Genomic DNA, 23,143 nt, shown 5'->3' on the forward strand with positions numbered 1-23,143 from the left:
CAGGGGCAACCAGACAAGACACAAGCTGGAGCAGGGCAGGGATGAGACAAACAGGGAGTAGGCAGGAGACAAGGCAGGAGAGTGAGGAACAAGGCTGGAGGTGAAATAGTAAGACAAGGAACAGAATCAGGAAGCAAGACAACAGAAGCAACACAGTGTGGCCTAGATAGGAGGACTCATTGCTGAGGCATCAGCTGAGAGCAAGGTTGACCTTTAAATAACCAGCTGTGCTGATGTCATCACTCGGTGCCGCTCTGCCATTCCTGCTGTGGGACCTTTGTTGCACACTTGGCGTGCCCGGCTAAGGACAACACAAGGAGAGGAGAAGGATGGCTTCTCTGTAGCCTGTGTGGTATACCAAGGTGAGTAGGCTGGATGCGGGACTGTCCTGCAGCCGGCCCACTGTTACACTCATAAAGTGCAGAGCTCTTAAATTATACCATCATTTCCTCTTTGGCCTAACAATGGCCCCCTACCTATTTTCTTTTGCATGCATTAATCTTTCTGGACTAGTTCTTTCCCCTAAGATGAAAAGATTTTTTACTCCTTGTTAAAATAACCATGATTCCCTCCCTTACAGCTGTCTTGTGCTCCTTTGGAATTCCAACTGGGGTCTATGAAATCACGATTGTTTGTTTGCATTTGGAAAGTTTCGCCCCCCCATTTGTATTTCCATATTAACGCTCCCATCCAGTCTAGCCTGGCCTCTGGCAGAAGAATGTGGACCTGGGTAAAATCATTTTAAAAATTGTTCTCATATTATTTTAAATATAGTATAATTATGTTGGTAGATAAGTAGTGAAAAGGGGGGGGGGGGCAAGTGGGCCATGGCCCCTCCCCCCAAATTCAGGCTGCTGCTGGCAATGACTGCTCCCTACTGCCCTTCTAAATTTCCATCAGGTTCCCTGCTTACCAAGCATATCTAGAAGCTTGTATTTGATCTATGAGGAATAGTGGTGATTCTGTTTTTCCATTGTTGCACTGCAAACTGAGTCTGGCTTTTTGTGGTTTCTGGTTTAGTTTTTATCTGCTCATTTATATTTGTACTTTATAGTCTCTGTATTCTATATTTGGTGAGGGTCTATGCTCTGCAAGAGTGAATAAGGTAAGGTATTCTCCTTCTGTGTAGTTTTCTATTATAGCAACCTGACTTGTCCTGTTTTCCTAATAGGATGCGTATTGGTGCTTTAAGTCCTGGAGTAATATTTGCATTGTTGATTTTCATGGGTCTTTTGCAGGATTTGCTTGTTTGCACTACAGCGGTGTATGTAAGTATAATATACATGTTGTTGTAAGTGATAATTTTACTTCAGAAGACTGCACTTTGAATGTCCTTTTTTATATAAAATCTGTTGTTATGAATGCATAATTCTTGTATATGTGGGGGTGGGGGGCCACAAGGCTGTAAGATTCATCTAGGGTGCTTAATACCCTTGCATCGACCCTGAGAAAGTTCAGCACACACAAACCATCACCATTCACCATCTCCCACTTCCCCAGGACACAAATGCTGGGGTGACATATCAGGGTGAGCTTGGAAGTTCTTTTTAAGCAGGCGAGTGATACCCGAACAATTAGGACTGTTTTCAATATCTATAGGCCACATTTTGTTACTCTATTATCCTCTTTCTCTCCATACGTAGTATGTAATAGTCACTTATTACTGACACTTCCATTAGTAATGCAGTTTTTCTCAGGGGCAGGCTATCCCTGCCCGCAAGCAGAAAGAAGACTCTAGTGGTTTCTAGCATAAAGGTTTTTATTGGTAGGTCTGGGAATGAATAATTCTAATCTATCATTTATACAAAGAATGTATGTGAGAAAGAATGACTAACCGTAAACTTGGCATAAAACCAGGGGTGGAGCTTGGTAGCTCCCCGCCACCCCCAGCCAACTAAAATGTCATTCCACTGCTCCTGTGTTGGTATGATGTCTTATGAAACTGCTGGCTTATTCCTTAGTGAGAGTGGCGAATGAGTTTTTTTACTATATGATTCTTATATTGAATGTGGTGATTTAATAATTTATTGAAATTTGAATGGTTGTGTATTTACTGAAATGTATTTTATATAGGTTTGCAGTAAGCTGCATTGAGCGACCCTTTGGGAGTGATAAGGAAGGGTACAAATGAAATAATAGAGCATTGAACAAATGTGCTCTTTAGCCAGCCAGGAGGTGTTGCTGTTAATCTGCGATGGGGACTCCCTCTCTGAAGTTGTGAATGTTGCCTCCACAGCATCCTTAACCTATACTGGCAGAAGGAGCAGGAGCCATCTTATCAATCCCGTTATTGTTTGACTTTTAACATGATTATGAACACTTTTGCTGAAAACATATGGCAGTTTATTATCTTGGACACAAACAGTAAAATAAAACAAAAATATCTGAAACATTATTCAAAGAAAGATAAAATACCAGTTGTTAATAAATCGTATTCCTGTCTTAGAACCCTTGTCTGTGTTTTGGAAGAGAATATCTAGTTAAGTGTTGAATGTTTAGTGAGATGTGAGTGCTGTCAGGTACATTTTATGACAAAATAAAATGTGCACTGTTTTTTAGTTTCAAATGTAGTTGTCTAGAGCCCAACGGCTAAATGATATTTAGGCACTATGTCTTGACAGGTGCTTAGTGCCAATAATGCAAAATAAATATTCTCACTACACTAATTCCAACTGCTACTGCTAGTCTGTATCTCCCTCAGAAAGGGAGATTTGCCCTGGAATAATTCTAACTGCTTGACTAATTTTGACTTTTTTCTCATAATACATCTCTCCTTTCTGAAGAAGAAGAGCACTGGCCATGGCAATTTGATTCAGCTTCATTGTGCATGTGCCATAAAGCTGGTGGAATATACTGCATCGCCATCAGGATGTTGTCGCAAAAAGTCTCAGTGCACTTGCTATTTTAAGTGAATAAGTGTAATCGCATAATCCAAAACTGAAAATAGTATGCTGTTAGAATACCTTGTGTCAATAAGTCAGTGACCTCTGACCCAGCTGCTCCCTGGGAAAGGTAGCATTTTTTGTTATAAACAGAATGGATCAATATTCATACTTCTCAGCATGTATGAACCCAGCCAGTTTTCAAACACAAGATAACCTATGTACAGTATTTAACTATATCGGCTTAAAGTATGTGTGCACACATTTGTAATCATGTTAACAGTCAAACAATAATGGAGCTAATAAGCGGAATATAAAAAAAATCTAAAATCTAAAGTTGGCTCCTGACACTGACTCCAGCTCCTTCTGCCAGTATAGGTTAAGGATGCTGTGAAGCCAGCATTCACAGTCTCAGAGAGGGAGTCCAGTCACAGATTAACAGCAACACCTCCTGGCTAGCTAAAGAGCACGTTTGTTCAAAGTTCTATTATTTCATTTGTACCCAAAGGGTCGCTCAATGCAGCTTACTGCAAACCTATATAAAATACATTTCAGTAAATACACAACATTCACATTTCAATAAATTATATAAAATCACAATAACATTCAATATAAGAATCATATAGTAAAAAAACTCACTCGCAACTCTCACTAAGGAATAAGCCAGCAGTGTCATAAGAAATCATGCCAACATAATTATGCTATACTTAACAAAATACTATGAGGATGATTTTCAGATAATTTTACCCAGTCTGAGGAGAAGAAGAAAGCTGTAAGGAAAGGAACAGATAACTATATTTTGAGCAAATTCTTTTTCACTTGGCGCATAGCTAAACTCTGTTACTGGGTTTAAAAAAAAAAGTTTACTGGGTTTAAAAAAAGGTTTGGATAAGTTCCAAGAGGTTAAATCCATAAACTATTATGGTAATTAATAAGCAATAGTAACTTGTGATCTATCTAATGTTTGGGTACTTGCCAGGTACTTATGGCCTGGATTGGCCACTGTTGGAAACAGGATACTGGGCTTGATAGACCCTTGGTCTGACCCAGTGTAGCATTTCTTATGTTCTTATATTCTTACATGATTTGTAGACAAAAAGGAAGAGGAACTGTGAAGCGAAGAGGGCGAATGGAATTGTGAGGCCAAGTGTGAACTGTGTGAGGGAGAGAGGCCAATGCTAAGGGTCAGGATCTCCCCCCCCCCCCCCCCCCCCCCACACACGCACTCTTCATATGCTTTGTCCTCCTTTTCCCAGTGATCTTCCATCTGCATTCCCCACCAATGCTCAGGTCCCAACTGCTTTACATAGAAACACAGAAACCTAGATTATGACAGCAGATAAGAATGGTAAGGCCCCAGAAGTCTGCCCAATTTCATTACTGTTGCAGTACCATGTACCCCAGTTGATCTCGGACTTCCCCCTCACTTGTTTGCAACTAGGCATCCTTTAAGCTTATCCCATGCTTTTTTGAACTTCAGTACCTGTAAAAATAAAGAGAGAACACTGCAAACCATTATTTGAGCTGTGGTTATTAATTTATAAGTCTGTGTGAAAAAACACCTCTCATGCATCTTTGTGTCAAATTGTAAAACAGTGAAAAAGTGGTAAATCGTATGACACCAGCTCTGCCGTTGGCATAAGCTATACCCAAATAGTGATGGTGCTTATAATCATGTACTGCCATGTAAATCTCAAAACTTGTGCAAATACTCTTCAAGACTAATGCATAATCAAAAGTTTTCTTGCACATCTAGGCAGCAAAAATGGCAAACAATGAATACAGAAAAGAAAACAAAGGACACTATTAAAAAAAAAGAAAAAAGCTCTGTAGGCCAAAGAAAGCTTGGATTATAAATACTTTCGATATTTGAGGGGAGGGGTGGAGAAGGCAGCCTGGCAGCTTCTTCTCTTCATCTACTTCCACCGGGTGTCTTAGCAGCTATTTTTGTGCGTGCTGAGCAGCCTGGCCCCTGGCACATCAAGTCACAAATCCCAGGCGCCACGGTTACCTGGTACCCAGGATTTCATCCTCCTGTTATTGCAAAGCTACGGTGAAGCAGTTACTGTCATTTTGGATCCCCTACACTTTCAGCCTTGGCCTCTCCATTTCCATGGTCTCATAAGAAATGTTTAGTATTGCTAGAAAATCTAGCCAAGGTGAAGAAGAACATGGAAGAACATAGTAATAGCTGATAAAGAAGACCTGTTTAATTTTAATGAAGCCACTTAAGGTGAATACACAATACTGTTTTCACTGAGAGCTGTAGTGTAATTTAGCTGAAACCTTTCACAGTCTCGCTTGCCTGCAGGGAAGTCTAATAAATCTTCATTGTAACTGAGAGTAATAGGTCTTGAAATTACTTTGCAGCCTTAAAAAAAAAAAGTGAGAGAAAGATAAAGGAAAGAAAGAATGAACCATAAACTCCTGGGATTGCAATGAAGATATTAATTTTGTATCTAATTGCAAGGAATGAAAATATTCAAGGTTTAATCCAGGTCAGTAATAGTTATATTGTATTCTATTAGAAAGAATTTTATTTAAGATTGATATTCTGAAGATAAATATAATGAGAAATGTGCCAGAAATCTTTGCATTCATGGTGTAAAACAGGGGTGGTCAGGTTTTCAGGATATCCTTAATGAATATGCATGAGACATTTGCATACATTTGAGGCAATGTGCATGCAAATCTTTCACATATATTCATTAGGGATCTCCTGAAAACCTTACTGGTTGGTGGCCCTTGAGGACCAAAATCGCTCATCCCTGGTGTAAAGTATATTTACCAGCAAGATAGAAAACAGGAGACCCTATATTTAGGAAATGGCATAGCTTTGGAATAGGAATTTAATTTCATTAGTATAAGTATAACATCTGTTTTATGTGATATTATTGAAAAACTAAAACTTGTGGACTTGAATCAAGTTTTATTTTGTAGCTGCATGAGTGGCCTCTGTGTGGCTTATTTTGGATGATGAGATCCCAACACAGAGCTGAATTTTTGAAGTTAGACAGTTTCCTCCTGCTCCTTTGGGCTTCCAGCTCAATCCTAATCTGAGCTCCATCCACAACTACCCCAGGGATTTTTTAAATTTCTTTTATGACTCCCACTCAGCTCAATTGGCTCAGTCATCACAGCAACAGTTCTTGGTCAGGGGCCGTGCACCAAGGCTCTCTGCAGGAGTAGCAACACACACTGGGACAACGAGGATGCCAGGAGACCTGTTGCTGAGGCAAGGTACAGTGGTCTGAGGGGCCCATATAGGGCTATGGTGATGTCATCCATGGGTGCCGCAGTCTTTTCCACCGTAGGCCTTTTAAGGATGTGACTGTCAGTGCATGTGCCTAGGGAAGTCAGCTGGATGCAGCGGGCTTGGCAGCATCCTACTGCAGAAGAAGAGCAGTTGCTGATGGCGGCGGCTGTGAAAATGGGGCTGGCTGATGGCGGAGTCTGGGTGTGTGCGACAGCTTGCGTGGCCATCCCGAGAGCTCCCAAACGTGATACCAATGGGCACAACATCGCTACACGTGTTTGAGATCTCATCGCAACACTGCCAATTGCTATTACTGTGGGCAAATGTCACCTATATCCTAGCAGAACAGGTGTGGAAGATGAAGGAGAAGGAGCCTTCCTCTTTTGGAGAGGGGCTTCATCTGGCTCTCTCCATGCCGAGCTGAGCAAAGGCTCCTATGGTAGGGCTCCCCCATTTATAGCACTGGTCTTTGGAAGTATAAGTGCAGGAGCCAGCTTGCTTCAGGGCTCACTTCTGAGCCTCGCCCATCTTCTCGGGGTTCATCAGCAATGAAGTTGGCGCCAGAGGGGCAGAAGTCATTGGCACCATCGACACATCGGTGCCGTTGACACATCAGCTCCTCGCACCATGGATTCTCTCAGCAATATTGGTGCAGAGGTATGCGGCGCAGCCGGTGCCATTGATGCTGGTGGTGACCCTAACTCTGGCGATTCTTCTCAGGTGTTCTGCTTGCTTTTGGTGCCTTTATCATCTCTCCTCTGAGGTAAAAGTATCAGAAGGCTGCTCTGGGCTAAACCTTCGAGGAGTTTGACCCCGATTTGTCTAAATTCCTTTTAATTAATTTTCTTTCCTGAGTCTAGATAACAGGAAGAGATAATCCACATAGACATGAAATTTAGATGTTTGATTTGAGTTAAAATGACGCGCCGGCCGCGACACGCCCCCCCCCCCCCCCCCCAGGAAAGCCCCGGGACTTACACGCGTCCAGGGGCTTGCGCATGCCGCCGAGCCTATTCAACATAGGCTCGGCGCGCGCAGGGGATGCTTGGGGCAGGTTTCGGGGGGGGGGTATGCGCGTACCCCTTTGAAAATCTGCCCCACAGTGTTTTTTCTTTATTCAAATGCAAAACAAATAATCCAGTGGCCCTATGGAATTCAGCCCCAAAGGAACAGAGAGGCTAGTTTGGGATTACTTAATTTTCAGGAAACTTTCTAAAGCAGGATTTTTTTTTCCTGAAATATTTAAGTGAATGGCCTCTATTGTTTAGATATATTAATTTAACTATCTATCTGCTTGTTAGAAGTCCATTGTCATTTATCTTATAATCGATATTGAATATGATTTACTAGTTACTATACTGGTTTTTATAATTATATTGTTTCTTCTTTTTATGGCTCTAATTTTGTACTTTTCTGATTGCTTATTTCATGTATGTATTATTTACGGTTTAGTTCATTAATTATTTGTTCTGACTTAGCTGAATGCTGTCTAGAGCTGTTTTATCGAATTAGGTGACTCAGAAATATAATTACCTCAATTAGAATTTTAAAATGGCAGGAACAAATGCAGAGGATCTTTAGTTATGAGGAACTGAAGGGGAGAGTCAGGTCAAGTAGGGTCTATGGTATTTTTACAAGAAGCAAATTAGATGGACTTTATAAGCCTTTTCTGATGCAGATCCAGTGTTTTCTGTGTTCTTGAGTTTTCTTGTTGTCTTTAACGCCCTTCAGAGATTTATTTTTCATTCTTTTTTTCTTTTTATGCTCCACTTTTCCTCCTGGTGCTCTCATTTTCTCATATTGCTTTATATGTTCATGATATCTAGGATTTTCTTTCCTTTCCTTGTTTCTTTCCTTGGCTAACATTATCACCACACTCATGTTTTCATGTTGTAAAAGAGTTTTTAAATTGGAAGTCCTTTTTTTTTTTTTTTTTTTTTTGACCATATACTTCCAAAACTGACCTCATTAATTTTCCAACCCTTTCCTTCTTTTGATGATCTTCATGCAGCCTCTTTCTCCTAGGACAAGCAAGGATGGTAGTCCTCACATGTGGGTGACATCATCAGATGAAGCCCAGCATGTAAAACCTTTGTCAAAGTTTCTAGAAAATTTGACTGGCACACTGAGCATGCCCAGCCTGCTACTATCTGCACGTCCACACGGGGTCCCTTTCAGTCTTTTTTTTTTTCCTCTGCGAAGTATTTGCCTCGTGATAGTGGAGCTCTGCTCTTTCATTCGATTTTTTTCTTAAGATTTGTCCATCTTTTTTCGGCAGTTTTTGCACCGGGTTCCCCTTCCTGCAGCGCGGTAGGTTGAAAATTTTCCCTTTGTTGCAGTCGATTCCCGTTGTTTTGCTTCCTGGTGGCTGCCAGCCTTCGACCGCTTGCTGGCTCTTTTTCATGGCATTGTCCGGTTTTCGACGAGGCCCCTATTGCCCGTGGACCATGTCTATCACTGATCCGCATGAGGTTTGTATTCTCTGCCTGGGGGGGCAGCGCACGACGTTCCTGATTGGATACTTTACATGTAGGATACATATATGATGCTTCTTGTTAAAACACGGTTCTGCAGCTTCATCAGATGATCAATATTTGGCAATGCTGAAATTCCAGGATCTTTTCCAATCAGTTTCCCAGTCTGCCAAGTTCCACAAAGCATGCAAAGTCCACTCTGCAAACCTGTCTTTGAAGTTGAAAAATTATCCTTATTGTAAAATAATTTTTCCAGTGGAAGGCCCCAAATGCTTGAACAATCTCTGGGCTTCCCTTATGAGAGGCTTATAGTAGTATATTCTTGTGGTTTGGTTATTTATATATATTTGTATATATTTAAATGCCCATCATTCTTTAAAGTCCATTTTCCATGCATTTTGAGAGGCTTATATGATTGGCCAGAATAGAAATGTTCATATGTGAGGCTTATATCAGTTTCTTCTTTATGATTTATGTATAGTTACAACATTTAGAATTGTAGGGGCTTATGGTAAAGAAATAGGACACACTTTGGAATTTCCCTATCTTCCTCTCTTTCCTACTTAATTTTCCTGCCCAAGGTTTTATCATAACACTTTTATGAGACACTCTGCTGGTGATTTTGCCCTTCAACCTTTCTCTCTTCTCCCTTGTATCAGCTTGCTGCCTCTCACATTAGTGCAATTTTTGTTTCTTCTTCGATTCTTTTGTGCTGATATAGTGATCTGATATCCAGGCTGAAGAAACTTATCTCCCAGTCTGCTTGTGCTTCTTTTGAACCCAAATGCTATTAGTCGAGGCAATAAAATTCCAAATCTGCAAACCTGAATATTGGAGGCAGATGTGGAGAATAGGTACTATCACAGAGTTGTGGTTCTGTGAATTCCATGAATGGAATATGGCTGTACAGGCTCTAATCTGTTTAGGAAGGATAGAATTGGCAGAAAAATAGGAGGTGTAACTCTCTAAATGTTAAACATGAATATCAAAGTAACAGAAATACAGAGAGTATGAGTAAAGGAGTAATGGCACATCCAGCTACATCAGGTTTGTCTACACATCCCCAACCTTTGGCCGAAGACATCCAAAGGTTGGGAAAGAAGGGAAAACTCTAGTGTTGGTTGGAGATGTTAACTTGCCAGATGTGGGCTGGAATATCCTGTTGGTGGACTCTTTAGAAGCAGAGAGATTCTAGAATCCCTTCAAGGGCTCTCCTCAGACAAATGGGGATGGAACTCAAGAAGGAATGGTTGATATAGGACCTACTACTTATAAATGAAACAGTGTCTCTAATGTCCAGGTGGATGCCCACCTGAGCATCAGTGATCATCAGATAATATGGTTTGATATAAAGCCCAAGCAGAGAGGAGACCTTGATTTAAAAATGTTGGTTTAAATAAATGGGGAAGTACCTTAATGAGGTAGTGGCAGGGAAGGAGGAGGTGGGTGAAATGGAAGAACAGTTGGCTAAACTGAAAGGAATAGAGAAAGTTCAACTGTTTGATGATTAACTGGCAGATATAACAAAGTTCAGATCCAAGCGGTGACCAAAGGAGCCTGCTTCCACCTCTGCCAACTCCTCCATCTCCACTTCCTCCTAGATGACACTGCCTTCGTTACTGCTGTTGAAGCCACTGAAATCCTCACATAAAGGTGAATTTTAAGACCAGAACGTGGGAGTGCATGTATGTGCATTTGGTGTCTCGCAAACATGGACATGACTATTTTATAATATACGTGCATATATACATGCATGATATAAAATCAGCTATATGTGCGTACGTGTGCGCACAATTTTACATTGACGCACGCATCTGCATGCAAATGCCGCCTTAATCGCATATGTGGGGGTGATTTTAGTAGATACGTGCATCAATGCAATTACCTTTTTCCCAAGTTTGTTTCCCGTTCGCCCCAGTAAAGGAGAGGACTTCCTAAACCCCCAAGCTAAAGTGCTTCCCTGTTACCCTATTAGGCCCAACCCTCCTGCTGACTAGCCAAATTTTTTGTTTCATGACTTACATATGCTGTCCATAGCAGAAGTAAAGTTATGCGGACAGGGCCCCCGGTGTGTTCTGGTGGGCGTAAATACTTACGCGCTGGTTTCATTCATAGTTCCTGGAACGCCCAGACCATGCCCATGACCTGCCCCTTTTATGAAAAACTATTTTACTCATGTACCAGAAGATACACACATACCGGGGCACCTCATAAAATCCATGCAGTGCACGCTGGGCCGATACACGCGCATATCTTTTGGCTTTGGCACGTGTAGGGCTTTTAAAATTCACTCCTTAGACTTTTGTAACTCACTTTACATTGGTATTCTTACCTTGCTAAACAGCTGACTGCAACACATACCGAATGTGGATGCCTGCCTGAATGAAAATAAATTTGACCACATAGCACCAAATCTAAAAACCCTATCCTGGCTCCCTACATTCTATTGCACCAAATTGAGACTTTTTACATTTGCCTATAATACACTCAAAGACCAAACACTACCCTACCTCAGTACATCTCTAACCCCTTACAGACCAACTTACTCCCTGTTCTCCTTAACATAGGCTTGCAAAACTGCACCTTCCACCAGAACAAAAGGCCTTACCAACTCAAGAAAATGAACCTTTGCTGGAGCAGTCCAAATGCTCTGGAACTCTTTATCTCCTCACATCAGACGTGCCCCGAGCCTTCTATCTTTTAGAAGACTGATGAAAACCTGACTTTTTGAGGCTGTGTTTGGTACTGACCAGTGACACAAACTGTGCAAAATTATATATAGAACCCCACTCTGCCCTCTTGCACTGTACTGACTTACCCAGTTTATCTACCTCCTAGCCGCAAGAATCCTTAACTGGCTGAAACACCAGCTGCTTACTTAAACAATGCACTGTGATGTATTGAATTGTTATAGGACCTCCTTTAACTAATATCTACCTACCCTACACCCTACTGTTCTCCGAATAATTTTCCATAGTATGTACTACTCACACCTGTCACAACTAGCCGAGAGTATAACCTATACCCTACCTTGTTATTTACCTTCTTTCACATTTACATCTATGGCTGTAATCCATTGCAGTGCTTCATAGCAACTAATTGACTAACTTGCTTTGAATTCCCCAACCGTAAAGCGTGCTATAAACAACGAGGATGTCAGGAAATGACTAAAAATAAGAGAAAAAAGAAAGTTGGTATGGTTCACTAAAGAGTTAGTGAAAAAAGTAAGAGCAAAAAGATTAGTATTCAAAAAATACAAGGGATCTCAAAAATAAGTTTACATGAAAGAATATCTGGTAAGGCTTAAAGAAGTGGAGAAAAAAGTCAGGACAGCAACATCACAAATGGAAGAAAAAAAAGTTAGAGTTAAAGCGAGGCGAGAAGACTTTTTTCAGGTAGGTCATGAAAGAAGGAACCATAGAAGGCTTGCATTTCCCCATTAAGAGGAAGACATTTTTGACAGGCTTGTGCAAACATAAAATTACTGTTGCCTTTATACAGGAGACCCACCTGGAAGACCAGGGACATAAAAAGCTTCAGCGGGAGGGGGTAGGCCAATGCTATAATTCATCCTTCACCACAAATCAAAGGGGAGTGGCTATACTTATCAATAGAAATGTGTGATTTGGTGTGGAAAAATTGGTATCTGACTCCAATGGGAGATTTTTGTACTTGTAGGTGGCACTCTACAAAGGGAAAAAGTGCTTTTAGTTAGTGTATGCCCCTAACCAATATTCTCACAGTTTTTTCACTAGTTTGCTAGCAAAGATTTCTCAGTGAGGGAGGTGGGTATCAAATTATAATGGAAGGGGACTTCAATATTATAGATAATCCTTTAGTGGACTGCAAACCTTCTAAAGCTCCAAAAAAAAAAAAAAAGTAGATGTGTGTGTAGGACTTCTGTGTCAGCAGCTTCAATTGATCGATTCATGGCGCACTGTGCATATGGAAGATACCGAATTTACACACTTTTCCCATTTATGTGCATACTGTATATACCCGAATAGATTACATCTTAATTGCAGCATGTTTGTTTGCAAAGCTAGCTTCCAACTGTATATGTAAAATTCTTTTCTCTAATCATGTTCTTGTTATAATATAAAACCTGATGTCAGGGCGAGGCAGACCCCCACAGTGACTATTGTAATTTATTTAAAAGAAAAATGGAAGGAATATGTTGAATTTAATTCACTGCCTGAAATTAATCCTGCAATTTTTTGGAATGCAGTTTAAGCTGTTCTGAGAGGACATATCATAGTTTACCAAATGAAAAACAAGAAAGAGAGGAATAAGAAAATCCTTGATCTTAATAAATGGCTTGCAATTCTAAAGCGAACAAACATCAGAGTATGTCACATACCTCCAAAGAAAGCATGTTGTTGGTCAGGAGAGAAGTGTATTAACTCTTGACTGCTAAAGCGCAACAGAATTTGACATATTATAAATATAAATTATATCAGTGGGGGACAAATTAGGTAGGCTGCTAACACGATTGGTAAAATCTGGCTTCAAAGCAAAATGTTTGTTAACACAGCTGATGTAGTACTTACATGAGATTGTAAGTCATGTGTTGATACTAGGAGCCTTTGAAAAATATTACAAAAATGTGTACTCGGCAGGTAATTGCTCTGAGTATCTAATAAGAGAGTCTTTCTTTGGGGACCTGACCCTCTCTCAGGTGAATGAAGCTCAAAGGAATAGCCTTGAGGAATTTATCCATGGAAATGAAGTACACAAAGTTATAAAACAAGTTAAATTAGTTAAGACACCATGCCCAGATGGCTTAGGATCTGAGTTTATAAGATCCTGGGTGTACACACTCTTGCTCCCCTCAAGTCTATCAGGCCGATACAGTAAAGCGCGGCCGCGGTTACCCTGTTTCTAACCCGCTTTCTACCCACAATTTGGCCGCGTAAGTCTAACCCGCGATTCACTATCTGTTTTTACCAATCTTTACCGCTTCTTTAAATCAACGCGTATCCCTTTCCGCCCGCGGCATGTATATGATATGTAAATGATCGGATTAGCTATTCCCTCCCATACAGTAACGTGCGGCCTGATTATCGCCTTTTTAACCAACTGTTTTGCCGCGTCTTTAACCCGCTAATTTACCGCCTACCCTGACCCTGGTGTTAGAGGGATGTGACAGCAATAGGCAGGCTCTGGTCAAATAAGTGGGTGGGTTGGAGCAAGCAAGTAACATGGTGTGGCCTGGTTCTCCTATGCTCGGGCATCGGGGATTGCCAGTCCTCTCTCCCCCCCCCTCCCAAAGCAAGGCGCAGGGCAAAAATCGACTCGACATGTTATTAAAGCAAATAGAAATTGTAACAAAAGTAAACTTACTGCATGCTTCCAGCAGCTCCAGTCCTCTCTCCCCTCCTCCTGAGGCGCCCACTGCGGCTCCCCTGCTTCCCGGGGGCAGCCGGCGGCGAAAGCGGCTTCTAGCAGCCCCGCCGGCGAAGGTGCATGAACGCACGTCCAATTTGGGCGCTCAAGCAGCGAAGGCGCATGAGCGTACGCCGTGACCTGAGCGCCCGGATGGACGTCCGAGGTCACGGCATGCGCTCATGCGCCTTCGCTGCTTGAGCACCCAAATTGGACGTGCGTTCATGCACCTTCGCCGGCGGGGCTGCTGGAGGCCGCTTTCGCCGCCGGCTGCCCCCGGGGAGGCAGGGGAGCCACGGTGGGTGCCTCGGGAGGAGGGGAGAGAGGACTGGGGCTGCTGGAAGCATGCAGTAAGTTTACTTTTGTTACAATTTCTATTTGCTTTAATAACATGTCGAGTCGATTTTCGCCCTGCGCCTTGCTTCGGGAAGGGGGGAGAGAGGACTGGCAATCCCCGATGCCAGAGCGTAGGAGAACCATCCACTTCCTGGTACCTGTCATTTCAAATGACATTTGAAATGACAGGTACCAGCGCACCCAGGATACTGTATAGGCGCTGTATAGCGCTCTATACAGTAAAATGGATTGCGCTTCATGGACGCGCTTTGGACGCGGCTTGCATTTGCATGCCATTTAAATACTGTATCGAGCGGTATGTGATCCGAACTGTGCACGCGGCAAACGAGCAGGCGCCCGGCACTGCCGCACTTTTTCTTACGCACCCTTACTGTATCGGCCTGTATGTTTGATAGCTCTTCATTGGCTACTTGTACAATCCTGAATCCATTACAAAGTCTTAACATTAATACATACCTCCCTCCATTCAAACAACATTGGTCTGGTAGGGGTAGCACTACAACCATAAAAGCACAGAAATCGCTAAGGTCTCAAAACAAAGGCTGTGCCATCATTACAGAATACGCATCTAACAAAAATAAGAGACCTTTTTTTAGCAGGCCCTATACAATGGAACCCTCTACCTGAGACTCTACGACTGACTCCAAAAACAAAGAAATTCAAACATGACCCAAATACATGGTTATTTCAAAATACCTATAATCTAACTTTAAATTTTCTGGTCTCAGTGCATGCTCCTACATGGACAAATTCATTAAGATCCTAACTATTGAACTAAATACCTCATCACTTCCCAACCCCTTCCAAATAAATAAAACTGAAACATTCTTTATTCCACCAACCTTTTATCCCTCCGGAACCTTGAGTTAAAAGTGCTAGCTCATCCCTGCATATCTTTCACCCCTAATTAAATTAGTCAATGTATGTGTCTGTCTTTAAAATGTATGTTATATGATCACATCAAGTCAAAGTATTTGTCTGTTTAAAATATGGATGTCATGTTGTAAACCGTGGTGATCTTTGTTTGGAATGACGGCATATAAAACAGCTAAATAAATAAATATGCTAACAGAAAAAGAAGTATGCTAACAGAGAAAGGAGAAAAGTTCCAAGTGGTATAGTGAAATTGAAAGGTGAAAAGGATCAATGTGTGGAGAGAGACGAAGAAATGGCAGAAATATTAAATGAATACTTCAGTTCGGTGTTCACTAAAGAGAACCCTGGAGAAGGACCGTCACTAGTTAACAAGAAACTGGAGGGGAGTGGAGTAGCTGTAACTCCGTTTACAGAAGAGAATGTATGGGAAGAGCTAGGAAAAATAAAAGTGGAAAAAGCCATGGGACCTGATGAGGTCCATCCCAGGATACTAAGGGAGATGTACTGGCGGGTCCACTGAGTGACCAGTTCAACAGATCCCTAAAAACGGGAGTGGTGCCGAGTGATTGGAGAAGAGCGGTGGTGGTCCCGCTTCACAAGAGTGGGAGCAGAGAGGAGGCTGGAAACTACAGGCTGGTTAGCCTCACCTCGGTGGTGGAAAAGGTAATGGAGTCGCTGCTGAAAGAAAGAATAGTGAACTATCTACAGTCAGAATAATTGCTGGACCAGAGGCAGCATGGATTCACCAGGGGAAGGTCCTGTCAGACAAATATGATTGACTTTTTTGATTGGGTGACTAGGGAATTAGATAGAGGAAGAGCGCTCGATGTCATCTACTTGGATTTCAGCAAAGCTTTTGATACGGTCCCGCACAGGAGGCTTGTGAATAAAATGAGAAGCGTAGGAGTGGGTGCCAAGATGGTGGTCTGGATTGCAAACTGGTTGATGAACAGAAGATAATGTGTGATGGTAAATGAAACTTATTCTGAAGAGAGAGCGGCGTTAAGCGGAGTGCCACAAGGATCGGTGTTGGGACCGGTCCTGTTCAATATCTTTGTGAGCGACATTGCGGACAGGATAGAAGGTAAGGTTTGTCTTTTTTTGGATGATACTAAGATATGCATCAGAGTGGACTCGCCGGAAGGAGTGGAGAGAATGAGAAGTGATTTAAGGAAGCTGGAAGAGTGGTCGAAGATATGGCAACTGAGATTCAATGCCAAGAAGTGCAGAGTCATGCATATGGGGAGTGGAAATTCGAAAGAATTTTATTTGATGGGAGGTGAAGGACTGATGTGCACGGAGCAGGAGAGAGACCTTGGGGTGATAGTGTCTAACGATCTGAAGTTGGCGAAACAATGTGACAAGGTGATAGCTAAAGCCAGAAGAATGCTGGACTGCATAGAGAGAGGAATATCTAGTAGGAGAAAGGAAGAGATGATCCCCTTGTTCAGGGCCTTGGTGAGGCCCGTACTGGAGACCGTATCTCCAAAGAGACAGGATGGAGGCGGTCCAGAGAAGGGCGACCAAAAAGGTGGATGGTCTTCATAAAATGACTTATGAGGAGAGATTAAAGAACCTACATATGTACACTCTGGAGGAGAAGAGGATCAGAGGTGATATGATACAGACTTTCAGATACTTGAAAGGTTTTAATGATTCATGGTCAACAACAAACCTTTTACAATGAAAAAAAATCAGTAGAACTAGGGGTCACGATTTGAAGCTCTAGGGGGGAAGACTCAGAACCAATGTCAGGAAGTATTTCTTTATGGAGAAGGTGGTGGATGCCTGGAATGCCCTTCTGGAGGAAGTGGTGAAGACTAAAACTGTGAAAGATTTCAAAGTGGCATGGGATAAACAACTATGGATCCATAAAGGCTAGAAGATGGGAATGAAGAGTTGAGCCATGGCGGTGGCTTGCTGGAATGTTAACTACCTGGTGATTACTACCCTTACTCAAAAAATCCCTTGCACGGTTAATGCAACCCCAACATTGCTCTCTGCTTCAGCGGCAAAGGGAAATGTGGAAAAGAGGATTTGCATTCAGATAACAACCAAAAAGGAATGAACTTCACAATCTGGGTAAACAAATAAGTGTGGGGATAACTTGCTTATTACAGCGATTACTACCCTAAACCAATTAAGCCTGATACATCACTTTGAAAGCATATACAGCGTTGCTATCTGCTTCAATGGTAGGGGAAGTGAGGAAAACAGGATTTACATTCAGACATCATCCAACAAGGCATCGATCTGTGCAATCTGGGTAAAAAAGCATCGGGGTAACTTGCTTGATGCGGCGGTTACAACCCTTAACCATAAGCCTTATGCTCACCTTTGATGCAACTCCAACATTACTCTCTGCACCAGTGACAGGGGATGGCAGGAAATTTGAATCAGTTACCAACAAAAGCCCTGAAGTTGGTGGTTGGTGAAACAGATAAGAATGGGAAAATAAGTGTGGAAGCTTGCTGAGCAGATTAGATGTGCCGATTGGTCTTTTTCTGCCGTCATTTCTATGTTTCTATGTAATGTTTGAACAAGGGCATAACCTAGCGACAGTAGTGCTGTTACCTAAATCCAGAAAGGATGTGAGGTACGCTGAGCCATATCGCCCAGTATCACTATTAAATCAGGACATTTAAAATCTTAGCAGCAGTCCTGGCTTTCAGGCTGAATCACTTAATTCAAAGGCTAATGTCTCAGGACCAAACTAGATTCATAAAAGGCAGGATAGCTGCTAATAATCTCTTAAAAGCACTGTTAGTGTTACAGTCTTCTAGTAATGCAGAATCGGATGGTCTCTTAGTGATCCTCGATGTGGAAAAAGCATTCAGCCATATTTTAAGTGGGCAATTTGATATAGGTGAGAATTTTATTCCCTGGGTACAGTTCTTACACATCAACCCTAGAGTCCAAATGCTTGTCAACAGGGCTCTTTCTGACTCTTTTGCTTGGGGAAAGGGTATGTGGCAATGATGCCCATTTTCACCTTTGTTGTTTGTTTTATCTCTTGAACCTCTGGCCATAAAACTGCTTAATGTAAAAGTCTTTGAAGGTATATCTATCAGGAAAAAAGTGGTTCGGCTAAGTATGTTTGCAGATGACATGCTATTATTTGTAGGCAATCCAAAGGAGAGCCTCAGGGAGATTATTGAAATATTTTATAGGTTTGGGACTTTTGCTGGCTCAAGATTAATTATGATAAGTTGGAAGATTTTCTGTTGGATGCTAAGCTAAAAGAAAGATGGGAGGGTACTTTCCTTTGCTGTGTGCCACAGAACATATCCGATATATAGGCATCCAACTAACCTGTATGGTGAGCAAGCTATACGAACTTAACTTTGATACTATTTTAGAAAAGGCAAAACTATTATTGAAGAGATGGCATTCATTACATTGTCACTTTTTGGACGGTGCACATTGGTGAAAATGGTGATCCTTCCTAAGTTTTTATGCTATCTGCAGGTGATACCGGTGTGGGGTTCAAAAACAAGGATGTCCAAACTTTTAGATCAATAATAAGGGCTTTTATATGGGGGAGTAAAAGAGTGTGAATCGGTTTTGATGTGTTATGGTTGAAAAAGAAACAGGGCAGTTTGACCTGATTTGTTGATTTACAATATTTCGTGTCTTTTACGCTATATACAGGATTGGATTTCAAAGCATAACACATTTGATATGGAGGGCCTGATGGCAGACTGGAGGTATCCTTATGAACCTAGCAACCTAATTCAACTTCATCGGTCTAGCCTTTCTTCTTTGTCTGATTCTCTTTTTGGCTGACAGCCATAAGAAAGACATGGATATTGGTGGAGAGAGAGTATAAGACATAGTCAGATGTCTCTCTTTATTTATTTATTTCTAGTGGGTAATAAGGATTTTCTGCCTGGGATCGAAAGTAAAGTATTCAGAGATTGGTCCCAAAAAGCTTTCAATAGATTGGAGCAATGGATTGATCCTGAGACGCAAAGCTTATATTCTTTTTCAACAATTACAAGAGAATAGGTCCATACCCATCTCCCAATTTTTTGCCTTTCTACAAGGGCATCACTACTGTAGGCAGGTATCCCAGGGAGTTTTGAAGAAATTATCGCTCACAGACGAAGAGGAGTATTTTTTAGATACAATTCCTAAATGTAATAAAACTGCTATCTGGCACATGTATTTAAGAACCGAATTGCCAGGTAAACACTTGGTAAAACTAGTGAAGCAATGGAGTGAAGATTTGAGTGTGGAAGTGGAGGAAGAGGATATGACCCTGGCATTCTTGCATCTCTATAAGCATCCCCTCTCAGCTAATATGAGAGAAGTACAATTTAAACTCCTTCCTCGAGTCTATATTAAATAATCTCTGTTTGTGGGACTCTTACTTATGTATTAAGTGTAATATATAACTGGGAAGCTTGTGCCACATGTTTATGGGGTGGCACAAATTAGAATCTTATTGGTCATGTATGTGCACTTGCTTGGAGAGGATCATGGGTTGCCCAGTTCCCTGGTCAGGCAAGAAAATTTGTCTTAATTTAATGGACAGGGATTTTCAGCAGCCGCAGCAGGGAATAAGATTTCTAACAATGGCATTGTTAGCAAAGAAGATAATTTTGTCTTATTGGAATAGTGATGAACTACCCGCTTTTTGCTGTTGGAAGGAATCTATGAACAATACTGCAGATGGAGTTACTAAGGAACATTAATATTCAGAACCCTAAACACTGGGCCTCTCAGGTTACTTTCGATTGTGGGAGAGCATAAGAGGATTAGTAAAAGTGGATTACTGATATTTATGAAGTGCCATGCCATTCTTGTTTTTCCTCACTTTATAGAGATAATTGATAAGAATAATCTGAATGGAGAACCAGCTGGGTGTGAATGAGTGGTGAAAGGGGGGGGGGGATGGGCATATTATAAAAGGAACAAAATAACATTAAAATGGGAAACATGTGGCAGACCCTCGCGGACTGGCCATCAGATGTCACTGTCCCTGTCATTAGTACACACTTTGTAAGGAGCCATCCATACCCCTCAGTCTCTCCCACGTAAAGAGTCTGAATTGGATGCCTGAAGACTATTTAGTCCAATCATGTTAATACACCATGAGGTTCAGCTTGAAGAAGCACTCTAGGAGAAAAGATGGATTTTTTTTTCCACTCTGTGGGGCCTCCCAGCTTCACCCAAAGGAGTTTATTTTGGAAGTGACACCTCCCAGTGCACTCCCTACATGAGGGTCCTTCTTATAAGTTACAGAAAGATAAGACTTTTAAGGCTCTCACCAGGGGACGAAAGACCTGTGAGCTTACTGTAAACTCTAGGTGGGTAAACACCAGTGATGGATCCTGCTGCAAGAGAGAGTGAAGGGAGAAGAGAGATCCAGTTTAAGCTTTAAAATATTTTTTGGACTTAAGAGTGGGGAGGGTTTTGGATCCCCCTTCCTCATTGGTATTTCAGAGCGGAAAACTTGCCCGATCCCACTAACTTTTCCCCAAAGAGAAGTTCCCCAGAAAGATAAGAGTAGAAGGAAGAATAAGAGCAGGAGACCCCATCTGGATCTCTACCATCAAAGGACCAGGATGGCTGGGTGTCTGAGAAGATGATGTATAAAGGTAGGATTTTTTGCAGTAAAGTTAGGGACACCTCCATTAGGATTCCCGCACAGCCGCTGGGAGAGTTTGCACATATAAAATCATCATGGATTCCAATCAGAGGTCTGTTAAAATGACATCTACCTACCCAAAATTATACCTGTACCGTCAGTCAGATGTAAATTCATACTTCTGGATAAGGGACTTTAAGAGTATTAATCAGTAACATTTTTATTTAACACACAGACCTGGTCCTGTCTGAGTTATTACAGCCTCTCACCTTATGGGAAGCACCAAATGGCCACACATACTATTTTTGAAGAAATAAATTAGTTATGTGCTCTCAGGAGAAACAATCTTCCAAAAAGAGGTTACAATCAAAAAGTGCGCTACAAGATTTTGAAATGATATTGTAACTCTCTGTTATTCTAAGATCTGTCAGTTGTGTCTTCTAGGGAGGACAAGTTGTATTTTTTTCTTCTTGATGAATCTAATAAAAACAGAATTTTAAAAAATCTTTAATCAACACCCGGTCCTGCAACAACACACCTCTTCAGCGGGAGCCTCCCGCAAAGCTTTCTGCTCACTCTAATTTATTAGCAGTTGCAGGAGCGGTTTCATGGGCCCTGCTTCTGCTGCTTTTCTGAATCGCCCCCTTCCGTCCCCAACCATTACTGTGGCCGTAAGAATTAGACTTCCCTGTGCTTCATTTTACCCTGCTTAGCCCTCACACTACTTTCAGCTGCCACCTCTCCTCCCATGCTCTGGCTGTGGGAAAAACAAATTATTAAAAAAAAAAAAAAAAAAAAAGCCTCGGGGCTTTCAAGTCCCCTCCTCCAAGGGACTGGGAAATTGCCTTGGGGAGCAGCAACAGGTGGCCTACGAAGAATCTGTTTTTCTTGGGGCCTGCCTGGATCCCCCTGACCACCAATGTAAGAAAAATATTTTGTATTTACTTCTTGGTTTGGGGGAGAGGGAGAAGAAAGACCATGTGTCCATCAGGGAGCCTATTTATGTCAGTGAGCATGTGTGAGAATCAGCCTATGTGAGTGAGTCAGTGAGCCTGTAAGAGAGCTTGAGAGTCAGGGAGTATGTGTATGAGTGAGAGAGAAAATAAGGGAGCATGTGTGTGAGCAAGGGAAAATGTATAAGTGAGCCTGGAAGAGAGCATGTGTGTGAGTGTGAGTGTCATGGAGTATGTGTGTAAGTGTGAGAGAGAACATGAGTCAAGGAGCTTGTATGCGAGTCATTGAGCCTATGTAAGGAAATGTGTGTGAGCAAAAGAGAGTGCGTGTGAGTCAGTGAGCCTGAGTGTGAGGAAGCATGTGTGTGTCAGTGAGCCTATGTGAGTATGTGCTTGTGAGTGTGGATATGAGAGTGTATGTGAGAAGGAACATGTGTATAAGTGAGAGAGAGAAGAGAGAGTTTGTATGCACCCCCATTCCCTATTAATCCAGAACAATCTCAGTGTGACTAAAATGAAAAATGATCAGGTATGGAGAGCAGTGGATTTTTTAAATCCCTATTTTAATTGTTGGGTAGTGTTTGAGGTATCTGCTGTTTTAAAATATTGTATTGGTGTTTGGGAAATTTTAAGAAATTTTGATATGCATTTTTAATTATTAGATGTTCTATTCATCAGTTTTGAAATATGGATTTCTTAGCATTTAGACAGGTGGATCCAGAACACGTGAGTTATGCACCTCTTCCAGCAGATGGAGATGGAGCAAAGCTAACTTCACAGTATATATACACCCCTGTAGTGACATCCCGCCAGTATTCTCCATCTCCAGCAGATGGTGGATGTGCATCTCTCAACTGGGGATTGCTTAAAATTTTCAGAAGGAGAAAAGAAAGAAAATTAATTTGCCTGCTATCCTGTGGTGATACCATAAGGTCCCTCCCTCAGTTAAGAATTCCTGAGGTGACATATACTGGATTTTCCCTCAGATGAGTGCCTTGGTCCCGTAGCTGGTGTTCACTTGGCGTGGACTTAGCTGTAAAAGACAGCTGAAAGGCAAGTGAGTGCAGGAAGCTGAGCACGGGTGATATATGCCCTCTCCCCCAGTCCCGCAGCTGGAGACTGACTTTGTTCTCAGCTGGGACGGGCTGAGCTCAGGTAAAGCAGAAAAAGAAAAAAAGAGAAGGAGGGTTGACTGTAGGGATTCCTCCTTTCTCTGTTCTTCGTGCTCGGCATGCTGATCTGACATTCGTTCCCGTCTCCGAGGGAGTTTAGGGGATATGGGCAGCCTGGCAGTTGAGCAGCCTTTTAGGGCAAGGCCCCGCTCTTAGTCTTATCACTGTGTGCCATTTGGTAGGCCGTGGCGGCCT

At 41.9% G+C, this 23,143-nt stretch overlaps 1 pseudogene; it reads left to right on the forward strand.

Annotated features, from left to right (window-relative positions):
* Positions 1-23,143, forward strand: part of LOC115085046 — a 214,603-nt pseudogene that overhangs the window by 86,761 nt on the left and 104,699 nt on the right.

This window comes from Rhinatrema bivittatum, chromosome 2, assembly GCF_901001135.1.
Source record: "Rhinatrema bivittatum chromosome 2, aRhiBiv1.1, whole genome shotgun sequence".
NCBI lineage: Eukaryota > Metazoa > Chordata > Amphibia > Gymnophiona > Rhinatrematidae > Rhinatrema > Rhinatrema bivittatum.